A 14039-nucleotide genomic window follows, 5' to 3' on the forward strand; every position below is an offset into this window, starting at 1 on the left:
GTTAACAACTGTGGAAGTGCTCATAGAACACTAAGCTGAGAAGCAGGCTTTGTCCCAGTGAGGACGTTACGCCAAGAAGAAGAAGAAGAAGGAAGAACGAGATCGCGAAGCGATGGAAGAGCTGTATTGCGCTAAGGACACACGGAAATTGTACGAGGACCTGAACCGCTCGCGCAGAGGTTTTGTGCCACAAGCTGATATTTGCCGAGACAATCACGGGAATCTTCTTACGAGCGAGCGTTAGGTGGTCGAGAGGTTGCGGCAGCAATTGGATGAACACCTCAATGGCGACGTTGTAAGCACCGAGAGGGGGGGGGAACTGATCTAGAAGTACGTGCGCAGGACGCATGAAAAACAAGAAAGCCACTAGAGCTGATCAATTATTAACTAAAATACTACACTGGGTCATTACCAAGATTTGGGAGGAGGAAGTATTACCGGAGGAATGGATGGAAGGTATCGTTTCCATCTACAAAAAGGGCGACAAGTTGGATTGCGGGAGCTACCGCGCGATCACACTATTGAGCGCTGCCTACAAAAAACTCTTTCAAATAATATTCCGTCGTGCCTATCATCGATTTCAAGGGAGTTCGTGGGGCAATATCAGGCAGGATTCATGGGTGAACACGCTACAGCGGACCGGATATTCGCCATCCGCCAGGTGTTGCAAAATGCCGCGAATACAACGTGCCCACACATTACTTGTTCATCGATTTCAAATCAGCGTATGATACAATCGATCAAAAACAGCTATGGCAGATTAAGCTCGAATACGGATTAACGGATAAACTGATACGATTGATCAAGGCGACGATGGATCGAGTAATATGCGTAGTTCGAGTATCAGGGGCACTCTCGAGTGCCTTCGAATCTCGCAGAGGGTTACGGCAAGTTAATGGTCTTTCGTGCTTGCTGCTCAAAATTGCATTAGAAGGTGTAATTAGGAGAGCGGGGATAAACATGAGTGGAACGATTTTCACGAAGTCCGTTCAGCTGCTTGGTTTCACTGATGATATTGATATTATTGCTCGAAAATTTGAGACGATGGCGGAAACGTTCATCCGGCTAAAGAGTAAAGCCAGGCAAATCGGATTAGTCATTAATGTGTCGAAGACAAAGTACATGATGGCAAAGGGCTCGACGGAGGAATCACCGCGCCCGCTACCCCGAATTTCTATCGACGGTGATGAAATCGAGGCGGTCGCTGACAACGACGCCAGCAGAAAAATTCAGAGACGCATTGTGGCAGGAAATCCAGAACTCTACGATCGAACAAAGTCCGCCGTTACACGAAGTTAACTATCTACAAAACGATGATTATACCGGTTGTTCACTATGGGCACGAAGCGTGGACTCTACGTGCAGAGGACTAACTCGCTTTTGGAGTTTTCGAACGGAATGTGCTGCGTACCATCTACGGCGGATTGCAGATGGAAGACGGGACTTGGAGAAGGCGAATGAAATACGAACTGCATCAGCTGCTGAGAGAACCAACCATCGTCCACACCGCGAAAATCCGGAGGCTACGGTGGGTGGGCCACGTCATCGGGATGTCGGATAGCAAACCAAACTAAGAAGGTTTTCGAGAGTCATCCAACCGGTACAAGAAGACGTGGTGCCCAGCGAGCTAGGTGGGTCGATCAAGTGGAGGACGGTTTGCGGACCCTTCGCAGAGCGCGAAACTAGACACACAGTCATGGACCGAGTGGAATGGAATCGACTCCTATGTGTAGCAAATGACACTCAGGCCTTAGTATGACTGGTAAGGTAAGGTCATGCATATGAACACTTAGTAACTAATAGGAAGCAATCAGTGAAGTACTAGATTGAAAGTAGTGCGCTGGATTTTTGTATGGTGAGATGATCAATTCTCCGTTTCTGCAATGAAATGGTGTAAACAGTGTGGGTTATATGATTTCTTGCTTAATTTTATGGTGTTTGAGCAAAACTTTGGGTAGCTGTGTTGTTGTATTATTTATTTCATGCGACTTCAACAACACAGTTACCCAAAGTTTTGCTCAAACAGCATCAAATTAGGCAGGAAATCATATAACCCACGCTGTTTACACCATTTCATTGCAGAAACGGAGAATTGATCATCTCACCATACAAAAATCCAGCTCACTACTTTCAATCTAGTACTTCACTGATTGCTTCCTATTGAAAGCATAACTTGACCGAGGCTCGGTCCGAGTCCAGCACGGCGAAATGAAAATAGCTTTTGAGAAAGAAACATGAGAGAACCTGAGCTATTGCGGATGCACTTTCCTTCTCTGGTGTTGCAGCTCATGCGGACGCATGGTAGCCTACTATTCTGTGCTTTGTATCCCATAGAAAACTAATAGCGACCACGCGTCTCCACCGCATTTGCTATATGATATTTACCGTGGGGATAAAATGTGCCAGTTGCCTTCAATCTCAACATTACTGCTTATACCTACATCAGTTCAGTTCGTTGTCGTTTGATTTTTTTTTTTTTCATTTAAATTCCAATTAGAAGGATCGCGTTGCGATTTGCTATGCTCATCGAAATGTTGTATTCAACATAAGTTGCATGGAATTTATGCTCACTATGCTACCCAGCCCTATTCAGTAGCGGGTATGCTTGTTGATATCGCCTCAACATGCGCTCTCACGCGGTCTCCTCCCTGGTCTCTCTCTCGCGATGTACACCCGCACCACCCCGCATGTGTTTGGTACTCTGCTGCTGCTGGGCTGGAGAATTATGCAAACGCGTGCTCTCTCGCGTGCATGTTTTTTATGCTGCACTGTAAATACGCTACTACAGCGATGTTTTCTCACACATACACTGACTGGCTGCCCGCCTTCTCTATACAGTAGGGTATGTATCGCGTTTTTGGATGACGGAGAGAATCCATCGAAGCTAGTAGGTATTGGTACCAGAAAAAGAAATCTCACGATTCAGCATTAATAGCAATCGTCGTCGGCCGTAGTAGTGGCACCAAGAGGAACAAGCAGACGAAGAAACTTTTCGCGATAATAAATGTCGATCTCGTTCTCGTGTGTATTGTTTTGATGGCATGGCGATATGATAGTGAAATTCCGTGCAATTTGAAGCTTATCTAAGGTGTTTTCTAGTGCTACAAGTGTTCAAAGTTCGGCCCAACTAGTGACGATTTCGAACGATGACGAGGTAGGTGTCCAGCAAGGTTTTACATCAAGTACCTATTGAAAAAAATGTTCATACTGTTCAAAAGCAGGTCGAATCGGCACGTAGGCCGTTTTGAAGACCTGTTCATGTCGGAAGATGAGCCGTCCAATAGTAGTATGTTGCATTGGAATGGAAAAAAATAAAATCAATAAAATATAAAAGTCGTCTATGTACAATTGCAACCGCATATTGCAATAAGTTTTCCGACCGAAAGAAGTCAAAGACCCTGAAATATTGCGTAATGTTTACGATCTCAGAGCGGTGTACCTCCAAAGTTGAAATTTGCATTGTTGGAGGATTGTTTGCAGCTATTTTTAGCAACACTAATTACACACGAAACGGTATGGTTCGTGCTGACCGAATTTCGTCCGGGTTGTGCATTGGAGAGCAAAAATGAAAAAAAAAAAAAAAAAAGATTGCCATAGGTTTTACGTCATCACAGTTCTGTCGCGGTGTGATATGACAGCGGTAAACATTTTCTTCCATTTGCGGTTCACCCAGGAGGGTTTTTCGGTGATAGGAGGCATATCGTCCACGGAAAACGATGGGCGTTGTTTCAGTCAACATGACATAGGCAGCTTCAGAGTTGGGGATGTGGAAAGGAGCTCAATTTATTTCTCAGATTGGGTATGAGTACCCTTTGAGCCTACGTTCATCCTATTTCAGAAACAGACGATTCAGGCACTGATTTATTCCGTCCACGCTCACCCTAACAAAAAAATATTTAAAAATGGAAAACAATTCGAATGGCGCTTACCTACTTGCTCTTTTTTAAATATGTAGGATGAAAACTAAAGAAATTTGCTTAAGATGAGTTACGAAAGTTGAGTGATTTTTAAAAACTAATTTTTACCAGCTCATGCAAAGTGGGGTTATTTTTTGACTCAAATGCATTACTAGGTTTAGGGGGACTTATTGTAGGTTTTAAGAAGTTCACAAGGAGTTCAAGGCAAGAGTCTAGGAAAGTTTATGGGAGATTTTAATATTTTAATATGGGAGATTTTAATATTTTAATATTAAATAATCATCTTCAAATAATCAGTACTTTTCATCCACCAAAATAAATTTGACTAGTTTGTTCTTCAAAATGTTAAATAAATACCAAGTCGTTTTGTCTCATTATCGAATATTCACGAATATAACCGCATAACAGTCACACTAGGAATTCACACTGGCCTCATAGCGTACCATGAATCATAATTTGATCGAATTATTGTTTCAACTATTCACCCAGTATAGAAGAAGAGCTGTAGAAGATTTCATTAAAAAAGAATTAATTTTGAATTTTTGTAAAATTTTTGAAATTTCGATCCTTTTCCATATTAACGCAAGTTGTGAACTCGCCGAGAGACGAACCAGCCAAGGGCTGAAAGTCTCTCAAATAAAGATAAATCAATCAATCAAAGTTGTAAACTTTGAGCTCAATTTTCTCCAATGCCTACTTTTTTCGAATGTGACTGCTATGCAGTTATGGGCAGTGTTGGTGACGTTCATAAATTACGTCATGATTTGTAAAACGGTTGATTTTGAAAAATTTAATGAATTTTGATGTTTTGAAGAAGAGTAAGGCTAAAATATAAAAACATTTACAAATACAAACGATTTTTCGGTGAAAAGGAAGGAAATGTTGCCAAAACCGGGTGCTGCCAAAATCGGTAAGAAAGTGTATTTTCCATGTGAATATCGATAACAAAATTATTTTAACATTTGCTATAACAAAACTTGTTTCATTTATTCAAACAGATGTATAACAACATTAGTTAAATTATGCATTATAATATAATTGCCTCTAACATAATTTCGTAACACGTTTATTGCAATTTTTATATTACTTTTTGTAACCAAACTATTCCAGAATTTATAAGATTTTTTGCATTGTCGCGAAAAAGATTGATCATTTTTGCTATTTTGATCACTAAAACCAAGAGATTTGTAACAAAACTAGTAACAACTTTGTTAAAAAATATATAAGAGAACTTGTTATAATTTTGTTATGATTTCAAATGTTTAGTCTAACAAAATTTGATTATATTGATTATATTTGAACTGGAATGTAGGTCATAGAGCGGGTTTACAAGAGGGATGGCTCACTTGAGGGTACTAAACCGGATTAATTTTCCCCAAACTGCTGAGTGAATGAAACAACTGCTATAGACTGTGTCAGAAATTATAAATACACTTTGTTTATTAAATTAAATGAACTGTTCTAATGATTTTTACCAACTTCTTTCAGAGTATAGCATATTGTACTCCATATTTTTATATTTCCTTTCAATTGTCTTGATATTTTAAAGAACAGTCGAGTTCTCTAACAAATAACTTAATTTTTCAAATTTGCATTTGCAGAAAGGTGTTTTTTCATGATTTCAACATTTTTTATCACTAAATACCAAAAATTATCTAAATTTTTTTCACATTCGCTTTCTCAACAACTTGTCTAACGAATGCCTTAATCAAAATTTGGGAAAATCGATAAAGGCATTTCCACAACATTTTTTCGGAGATCAAGTTTCTCATTTTTTAAGATTTTCTTCGGAACATAAGAACTACCACACAGTTTCTTAGCTTTCCTGAACGCATTTAATCTAAACAAACTTATTTTTTCAGCCCATTCGATCCTTCAGATGGCAAAGCTTGTCATACCATAAAAACGAATGCAGTAAACAGTAACTAAGACATTCGTTTGCTTTACGTTTGTTGCTACTGGTGTTGTTGAGAAATTTGAAACAAAAATGTTTGTTTTGAGAAGGCCCGTAATAGTGGTTCTTGATCAAATATTCCAGTAAAAATTACTTTTATCAATCGAGAAATATCTTTTATTATCGATACAGCCGTTTTTATTATGTTTGGAAATTAAATATTTTATCTGTGAGATTTTTTTCTTCTCTACTATGCTACATTTTTTGATCACTTTGTGCAACTTCAAATTTTAATCATCTAGTTTACAGAGCCCTATTTTTTTAACTTTTACCACAAACATCAACAAAATTGGTATTATTTGCTTCGTTAGCATGTTTACTATAAGAGCTAGAAGAAACTTTTTTGGATATTGTGCTCAAATTGGAATGGCAGGTTATCGTTAGTGTATTTATAATTTCTGAAACAGTCTATAAGTGGCCGGATAAAACCTCGAAAATTGATCTCAAAATTTCTCTGGCACTATTCTTTTATTATGAATATGTCTCAGAAATTCTACAAAATAAAACAATTTCTTCACAAAATTTTTCACTGTTGGGGAAAATCGGTTGGAAAAGTCGAAAAAAAAACTATTTATTAAGACCTGAAAAATTCTCAAAATAATATTTTGGGAAGGGAATTAACATAATACAGAATATAGTGAAATTTTCAAGATGTTTTTTAACGTTCCTGAGTAATGAGCAAATTTGTGGAAATTGACCAGATGTTGGTTGGTTTTCGACCTTGATTATTAATTTGCACAAAAATGATCACTACTCAGGAACAAAAAAAAACACATCTTATAAAATTTCCTTCCAAAAATATTTTTTCGGGAATTTTTCGGGATTTCTGAAATAGTTTTTTTTGATTTTTCTAACCGATTTTCCTCAACAGTTAAAAGATTTGTGAAAAACAATTTTCATTTTGTATTTTTTTCTGGATTGCTGAGAAAACTTGCTTACTATTCCACAAAATAATATTGTGTCTTAAGTTATGATTTTTTAAACAAACGGCTCATATAGCAGATCTGGACAAATTTCACAAAATTGGTCATAACTCAGGAACGGAGAAAAAGCCCATCGTGAGAATTTCACAGAATATAGCTTATGTAATTTCCTTTTAAAATAAAATTTTGAAATTTTTTCTGGACTTCCTTCTGTTGAAAAAGTCAACAGTGAAAAAGTTTGTGGAAAACAATTTTCATTTTGTATTTTGTTTCAATTGTTGAGAAAATTTCACAAAAACAAAAATTGTGTCTACGATGCGTTGTTCTTGAGTTAAAAATTAGGCGACCCTGATTTTTTTCTTCAATTTAGTGTTTGTTCATATATATGAACCCAACTTGTGAAAAAAAAATCATTAAATTCTGAGGACCTTCGTAGGAACCTAGTATTCTTCCTAAGGTTTCTCCCGGTATTCCTTCTGGGATTTCTTTTGGGCTTCCTACAGAAATTTCTTAAAAAAAAATCCTCACAGGATTTTTTTATTGATTTTTCCCGGGATTCTTTTGGGAGTTTCTTCCGGCATTCCTGGCTATATTTTGTGTATTCCACTCTCGGGATTCTTTCATTGATTCTTCTAGAGTAACATTTAGGAATTCCTGTCAAGATTCTTTTAGGGATTCCTTATAAATTTCTAATACTAAGACTGATTTCTTCCAGATAATATTCACTACGAAGTTTATTCGATATTGTAACGAGTCATATAATAAAATATACTGCAAAAGGCTTGAGACTGTAAAAAATTAAAAAAAAAATCAACTTCATTTATGGATTCTCCTTTTCGAAAAGTGCGGCTCCGTGGTCGTGCGGCTAGAGTCACCACCCAAGTAACAATCCTAATTCTATTTGGTTTTATTTGATTTTATGATAGTTTTATCGGAACGTTGCATATTCTAGTTGATCTTATCGGAGTTTCAGCTGAGTACAACCATTCTTCGTTAATATGTGGTTTTAAGAACACCTCCAAGAATACTTGAGGTTCAGTTCATAAAACCATAAACACAACAAGAACTGTTGAACTTATTTTCAGTTTTATAAGGTTCTTGTAGTTATCTTCAATTATCCGTTCTTGATCAAGAGCAACTGTTCTCGCATGAGAACAGTTTGATACATGAAAAATACAAGAAAAAACTCAAGCATCAGATTTTGATTCTCATCGTTCCATTATTGCTGCCGATCGAGAACACCTACCCGGAAACCCAACCACGACGCGGTACAGTGCCAAGTTCCTCCGGTTGCAGCATCCGAAATGAGGTGGGCATGGTCATCCAGGACGTCGATTCCCGTGCAATCGGGGTTCCAATCATCGATCTTCAAAATCAACAACTACTTACCTGTTGGAAATGCTGACCGGAGGAATTAGGCACTGCACCGCATCAAGGTCGGTTATCGAAAAAAGGTCTGCCTGGTTGGCAACGGTACCGGGCTGATAATTATATTCATCGGACGAGATTCACAAAATCCACCGCGGAGCGATAATTTATTGTTTGTTTACAATTTGGCGTACATGATTTTTGACATTCTCGACGGAGTTTGCATAAACCTATATCAAGAACGTTATAAACCTGAGTACTCTTGAGTAATACTTCTTACCCTTGCATAAGATGAAATAAACTTAAGACGTTCTTGATGGAGGCCAACCAGGCTGCATTGAGAACATTATAAATCCTATTATTCTTGAATTATGCTTTTAGCTCTGGCATGAGTTGAAAGAAATTTAAGACGATCTTATGGTGATGTTGATTAAAACCATCGATGATGGACCGACCACCGGCCTAGATTTCAATGGAAGCCATGTTGAGAAAACTCATGTACAATGTTCTCATGACCAGGAATGATATTTTTAAATATTTTATTTGTGCATTATAATGGAAGCGCGTTGCAATTTTTGGAAGTATCTTGCAACATATATACGATGAATTTTGCTTGGCATTTGGCATCCTTGTTATACCACGGAAATATTTCCAATTTTTGTAATAAATTATTCCCGATTCCAATAATGTGTCATTTTCATTGTGTTTTTAATTTCAATTTAATTCACCAAACTCTCGTGTCGACATAAAAGCTGCATCAGCAACAACACTGACAAGTTTATTATCGTTTTATCGTGCAGTTGAAGGATTCTATAAGGAGAGAGCAATTCGCCTTGAAGACAACTTGAGAAGTACAACAAGTTTTAAGAGAAATTTAAAATCAACTCTCCAAGAGCATCTTAGGATGGGCCTCTTTGGTCTTATGGCGGGTTTATGGTTGAGTTGATGTCGTTTTGCAGAGCAATTTGGTTTATGCATGGTTTTAAAGAACAGGTGTTGAAGAATACTCCAAAAGCATTATAAAATTAATTTTGTTACTTGGGCAAGCTCTTAGTAGCATCGTGCTGAGGAGCGCGGGTTCGATTCCCGTCGCAGCTGTCAGGAAAAGTTTTCGGATGTGCCACTGGGCGTTGCATGCTAGGCCGTTGTCTAGTGTCGTGCTCAGTGAATCAAAATTCAACCATCGCGCAACAATAATGACAATGTCGCAACCTGTATTTGTTGCGACAAACAAACCCATGCGACATAAGTTTGTCCCAACTTGAAAATAATGGGATTAACATCGTACACCACGAGTTTAGAGATTTTTAAGCCTTGCATTGCGATTTTCGAACGGTAACTTCGAATCGGTAAACACTGCAACTCTGGTAAAGCTCTATCATCAAACAGTTTCGACTTTGGGTTAGCAATAATTGATTAATCACGAGTTGAAAAGTGCGCAACAAATTCAGCTTCCGTTTTGTCTGCAACAAAAAAAATTCGAGATCATGTCATTATCTGTTACCAGTAGGGATAAAGAGTAATCGTCGCACCTTCTTTGTTGCTTGTTTTGTGCCTCTTTTGTCTGACAATTCTCTTCACTGGTCGTGCTTCCTTCAAAGAGCGAAAAGCTAACTGGAAGCATTGAACGTGTCCGTGTCTTAAGATTCTGGACCGATCAGGATCTGAATCTAGACACTCTTTACTCCCTTTGTCTTGGTCTTATAACCATAAGTTTTACTGTAAATTTGAATTTTGTAGGTTTTACAGACTCTTTTAGGGGTTGATTAAGTTAATTGACGTGTTTTAGTCCCATTTTTAACATATCTAAGAGGCGGAGAGATTTTAGTTTTTGGTCAAATTTCCTAGGAAGGAACGGTTTTCTTCCAATATGTTTTGATCGGTTGATCTCCGAATACTTTGTTTCATACACTTTTTATTCTTTTAATATTACACATTTTTGTCAAAGACGACAAACTCGTATCTCTTATATTTTCGTACTTAGGGCCCTTTTTCTATGAACAATTCCATGTTTTCAAAATTAATTTAAACGGTTTAATGGAAAACACCTTTTTTGATTTTTCATTATTGAAAGACTAGAATAATTACTTTCGAACAAGACAAAAAGATTTGGAAATGAATTGGCCTTTCGGAGATATTGAATGTCAAAAATAAGCCATTTTTAGAAGAAACCCATGAAACACTTTTTAAATTGAGGATATGGAACTTTGTTATCTTTGAAAAAATAAAAAAAATGTTGCATATTAAACGCACTAAAACTGCTCGGAACAAAATTTATGACACAGTTATGAAAAACAAAACTTTTTTTTTTGCGTGTCACCCTAATTGTTTTCCTTAATAATATCTCTGAAACCATAAGAGATAGATATATGGTTTCTTCTACAAAGTTGTCCAGTATTAAGTGCTTTTTAGCTTTTTAGAACATTTCCTTTCTCTATATGGAAACAATGAAAAGTTGACATGGTGATCTTGAGAACCATTTGGACCACCCTAACTTTACACTATTGGAAAAAAAGTTAAATACGGCCCATGGATCATTGTGCTCTGTGCACTGAGTTTTGATTTTGTCAAGACTGAGAAGTCACAATACATCAAAATGATTCATTAGATTGTCCTTAAATCATAGGCTGTTCTTTAGAGTTATACTGATGTACAAAACCCTGACATTAGATCAATTAGATCAATTATTCATTTTTCGGTCAAACAACCCTTCGAAGGGGTAAGAATGGGTCAGGGGACGCGTATTTGTTCCGCATTAACAACAAAGCAACTTATTAAAGTTCTGGTCAAGGTTAATGTTACTTAAGGTACACCGGGGCAAGTTGAAACGGGTGGGGCAAGATGAAACACGAAGTTTCGAAACAGATTTCAATACAATTTGAAAATTTATCCTTCGCTAAAAGATTGTTTGAATCAAAAACTATGTGTTATGGCGATCAAACTGTTTATCATCATTAGAAAACATCACGTTAACTCGCTGTTTCATCTTGCCCCACCCGTTTCAACTTGCCCCGGTGTACCTTATCAATAATGTATTATATCATAGATAAGAGTTTGAGATTCTAAAGAGTATAAATCCACCTAAAAGTGTGATGTTTCATCGAGCCTTAAGGCGAAACTAGACGCATTTCCTCATTCTTTTTGGTTTTTGATTTTTTATTAAATAACGAAGCAATATTTTCAAAATCGGTTTTCATACAAAGTTAGAAGAAGTGCAAACTTTTATCAATTTTTCAAAAACCATATTTTTGTGAAATTTAATTCAGAAATGGTTTCCTTAAAAGTGAAAAACAATTTCCACCTGAAAAAAAATCAGAAGATACTTTAAACCTTCCTCTAACTGTGTACGAAACCCGATTTTGAAAATATTGCTTCGTTATTTAATAAAAAAAATTCAAAACCAAAAAGTGAGAAAATGTATCCAGTTGCGCCTTAAAAGTGGCTGTTTAAAAAGGCCTGTTTTAAAGATTTTTTTCGATAATTTACCAAAAATTAACTAATTGCTCCAGAAACCTATTTTTTGACAGAAACTGCTGGTAACTACGAGGATGACACTATATTTTTTTTTTGATTTGGTCAGTGCTGGATTTACAAATGTGGGGGCCCGGGGCCACAGTGTTGTGGGGGCCCCCAACATATTTTTTTTTTCATTGTAGGAAAATCCAGAAAATTTGAAAAATTCTTCCAAAACTTAGGGTTGTTATTGGAGAAATTAATTTAGCTAATTAGCGTAACTAGAAAAAAGGCAATCTAAGCATAACAGAGATCCAGATATGACAATTTAGTCTGAAGACGATAGTAAAACAAATTTTATCAAATAAATAACGCTTTATCCGAGAGTGTTCATAGCATTAGATTCCATTGATCAAGTCGATTAGAAAGTCCTTGAAGAAATTTATAAATAGATTTTATAGGAGACATTTTCGATAAATTTCAAATAAAATTTATAGCGCTATCTTTGGGGCCGTTATTGCAAAAGCTCTAAATAGAATTTCTTGCGGAATTATTGATAAAATCTATAGAATTTCTAACCAATGATCAGGTTTCTTTTTTGTGGAACTTAAGCATAAGCATTTCTAACGCGACTTCGAGAGGAGTTTCTGGTGAACGCGCAAACTGTTAAGAACTCTTTGTGAAACTTCAAGAGGCAAAAAATTCTACTAAAAGCTACTGAAGAAATTTCATTTGAAATCCATAATGAGTTCCTGGTGGAATTTTTGTTTTATTTTGAATAAAATTATAAGTAAAATTTCGTAATAATCTTTGGCGGACGAACTTTTAGCCAATTTAAACAAAAAATGGTTGCAAAACTTTAAATATTTCAGGATCTTTCAAGAATTTCTCCCCAAATATCTACTGCAATTTTCATAAGGAACTTATGGATTTGTTAAGAGTTCGCCTTAAATTACACACTCCAGCCAGGAAGAAAAATTCGTCATCAATTTAATCATATTAAAGAAAATCGGACCAGATCTTTGCAAAAAAATCCACCTAAAATTCATCTTCAAAGAAATGTTTCAACAATTCCAGGAATCGATTTGAATAATTTATAAGTTTGGTAAACGGAATCAAACTCTAAAACTCTGAGAATGTGTCTTTATTCTGATAGAAAAACTTGCAAATATTCAAAGAACTGTGTAGGAAATATTTAAAAGCAATACCAATAATTTTCAACAGAAACATTTTGACTATCTATTCCATAGAGTTCAAGATTTCATCCAGAATTCAGTTGAAGATGATCATTCCGAACCATAAACATCTTAACAACTTTCAGAAGAAGTTTTAATTTTTAAAAAGTTTCAAGAAGAAATTTTATAAAAAGGCAGATATCTGCTTCTTGCTAATTTGAAGCACATTATTTCACACACATATGTTGAGAGTAGAAGTACTTGTGATAAAAATGAAAGCATGATGTTTCTAGCACTACTTTTTTTCGCTCCCCATTTGAAGTTACATTTTGTGGGGGCCCCTAAAATGTGGGGGCCCGGGGCCATGGCCCCCCTGGCCCCCCCTTAAATCCGGCCCTGGATTTGGTATTCGCAATGTTTGATGAAATATTTCAGATTATGTTTTCACCCAATCTCGCCCCTCTGACCCATTGTCACCCCCAACGACGATACCTGCCAAAATATTATAAGATAAAAAAAAAATGGGCAGCTAATTTGTTGCGCTTCGCTACAAGCTAATTTTTTGCTATGTCTGTAACTGATAGAAAACTTTAAATTCAGCACAGTGTGTGTTTGATTGAAAAAAATAGAGGTTATGCAAAAAAAAAACCCTGTGAGATTCAAACCCACGCCAGCTAGTCTGTCGCTTCAATCAACTAAGCCACATTTCAAGTTTTTGAATGATCACCCCAACCGGGTCTGTTTTTACAAGTTCATCTTTCTTTCGGCTTGGTTGTTCCAAATGGCTCGCAGTTCCAAATATGCTTACAATGATGCCCATGACATCAGCGATACAAACAAATTGACCAGATCTGTTAAAAATCATAGCTCCAGCTATCATACACCAGGTTCCCCGCATGACGCTCTATATCGCAATGTTAAACAGTACGCGCGGAAGTCCAAATCACGCCCCTCACGCATCCCTTGCAGCTGCCACTGTTTGATATGGTGCGTATTATGGTGCCGTGCCTTTGCTCTTTGTCTGTATGCGCGATACTCCGGTGGGGTGTTGTTGTAACGATAGACGGAGCACCAAAAACATGGCAGATTTTTTGCTTCAAGGTCGCCCCGTCGTCAGTGCGTACGTGTGAGTTGTGGGCTGGAACTTTAGGTACTGTGATTAAAAGTGCGAGTTGTGCTATAATTTTTTATCTGTTTTCTTTGGTAATAAAGTTAAATAGGTTATATTTTACCGGCAAAAAATGTTCCT

General features: G+C 36.9%; 1 protein-coding gene across 1 annotated transcript in view; it reads left to right on the plus strand.

Annotated features, from left to right (window-relative positions):
* Positions 1-2922: 2922 nt before the first annotated feature.
* LOC115253630 (protein FAM13A) overlaps positions 2923-14039 on the plus strand; it is a 136220-nt gene continuing 125103 nt past the window's right edge. The window contains exon 1 of the mRNA XM_029866446.2: positions 2923-3154. The gene's annotated coding sequence lies outside the window, so the exon portion shown is untranslated. The remainder of the gene's footprint in view (positions 3155-14039) is intronic.

Source organism: Aedes albopictus, chromosome 2, assembly GCF_035046485.1.
Source record: "Aedes albopictus strain Foshan chromosome 2, AalbF5, whole genome shotgun sequence".
Taxonomy (NCBI): domain Eukaryota; kingdom Metazoa; phylum Arthropoda; class Insecta; order Diptera; family Culicidae; genus Aedes; species Aedes albopictus.